This window comes from Apis dorsata, unplaced genomic scaffold (genome assembly GCF_000469605.1).
Source record: "Apis dorsata unplaced genomic scaffold, Apis dorsata 1.3 scaffold_779, whole genome shotgun sequence".
NCBI classification, from domain to species: Eukaryota; Metazoa; Arthropoda; class Insecta; order Hymenoptera; family Apidae; genus Apis; species Apis dorsata.
In genome coordinates this window covers 145,317-147,508 of record NW_006263926.1, presented here as the reverse complement: position 1 = coordinate 147,508, position 2,192 = coordinate 145,317, and positions in this window count along the sequence as shown.

Sequence of the window (2,192 nt, the reverse complement as noted above, 5' to 3'; positions counted from 1 at the left end):
TATATATATATATATATATATCTATATATTCTTATATACGCGACGCGAAAAATAAGAAGAATACGACACTTGTTGCTCCCGTTGGAAAAACCTTTCGCTTTGGCGACGGTTCAAGATCCATACGGATATTACCCGAGACTACTCTGCAGCTAATCTCCAAAACTGTCGCCGATTGTGAATAATCATCCTTAAAAGGATATTCACCGAACGTGAATGACCGTTAACCATCCACGGACGATCGATGCTCGATGATCGATCTCCGAAAACCCGTCCTCGTCTNACATCCTCGTCGACGAGGTGCGTTTAACGCGCGATTCCACGTGGCCAAGGATTGGCAATTAAAAATATTTTTATAACCCCTCTCGTGTCCGACGGTCGTTCGATCGGTAAGTGGTCTTCCACCCCCTTCCCCCCTTCTCTCCCTCCGTTCCATTCGAACGATATATCCCCACGATTTTATTGGCTTTCAGCGTTATATAGGAAGCCATAACGACTCGATTAAGCGGGACAGTCGGTGATTGCCGGTATAATTTGCCGAACAAATCGCGTCGCCGTAATCCTAGCCTCGTCTGACCGCCCGTATCGATCATTCTGATTTAGCGATCTCCCGCCATCACGTGTCCACACGATGCGCGCATCCCAGCTACACCTGCGTGCCTGTTAACGTAACACCGCCCACTTTTATACAGGAATCGAATCAACGCAGGGTAGATCGAGGGCAGACGACAACCACGTTTATATTTATATCCTTTATATAACTTGGTTGAAAAGTTAGAGCTCGAGGAGGAGAAGGAGAATTGAATTAAAATGCGCTAACGCTGTTTTTTCCGTTCGTATATATATATATAGGAAATACATTATACGGGTATAACGAACGATATATTGTTTATTTTCGTTCATTCGGAGCCGCGATCGGCGCATATTAATCCTCTCTCTAATTAAAGGAATTCAAGCGGCAGAGATGGACGTGTATCGGGACGCGTCCAGTACGAAATAATAGAGGCGTTGGTATTGTCCGATTCGGCCGGGTTCCCCTGTTATTCTGATCGCGCGAGCAGAAGCATTTTAATCACGTCCCTAAATTATTCTAATTACTACGGGGAGGGAAAAAGGGGGGGAGGAGGATGCCGAATAAATGCGCGTCAAAATTGATTTTCCCGAATTCGATCCCCCTTCCGAAACGGTTTTTCATTATTTTTTTACCCACACAGTGGATCGTCGCCCCCTGCGGGCCTCCCTGTCCACGCACGCTCTCTGCCCGTCGCTCGTCGATTTTGCAATTTTCCTAGTTTATCGCCGTTAATCGACGTAGCGGAGGCCGACCTCTACGTTCTTCGATCCTTCGACGAAGGCAAGAGGAGGAGGGAAGGAAGTAAATGGAAAGCGACAAGGAGGGAAAGGAGAGGGGAAAAAATACGCGGCGGAGAGAAGGAAGAAGAGGAGGAAAAAACGAGAGATAATAGATAGAGGGTAGCGGAGGTGCGATCCATCGGCAGCCTGTTACTCCTCGATTACTTCGCAATGGCGCAATCAACGCCGAGTGATCTTTATTTTCAACAGGCCGCCCAACCCGATACGTTGGAACGGGCCAGCATGGCGCTAGAATTTCGCGCAAACGAGACAATACCGCCGCGAAGCTTCGTTACAACAGGGTGTGATTGTCGTCCCATCAAAGTGGACAGTTTACAGATGGATTGGAAGGCCNAAACCTCCCCCGCTCGCCTGTGGATGGCACTTGTGCAGGCATATACCGGGGGGCGGCGCAACTTCCCTCGATTGTTTCGCCGAATTTTAGACGGTATTCACCGGAACGCTGTGATTAATTACCACAGCTTTGTGCGGACGCTCTACGCCGAACGCTGTAATCATTTGAAATATCGGCTCGCCTCGTAGGTGATAAACCGGGTGATTCCCCCGTGGGAAGGAGGGGGAGGGAATGGGTTAACGATTAGTCCATTTATAAACCGGGGGAAAAAATCGAGTGAAAAGGGAATCACTTTTTACCGGTTGAATCGTACCCGTATCGTATTTATTTATTTCTCTCCCCTTCTTCCAACCAACAAAAAGACTACGCCGCGTACTTTTCTTCGAAAACTCTCGCTCAAAGATCCCAAGATGAATGCCTCGTGCCGATAAAACCGTTCCACCCCTTCATTTTTCCATGGACGAAAGCACGCGGAAAACGCGTCAAC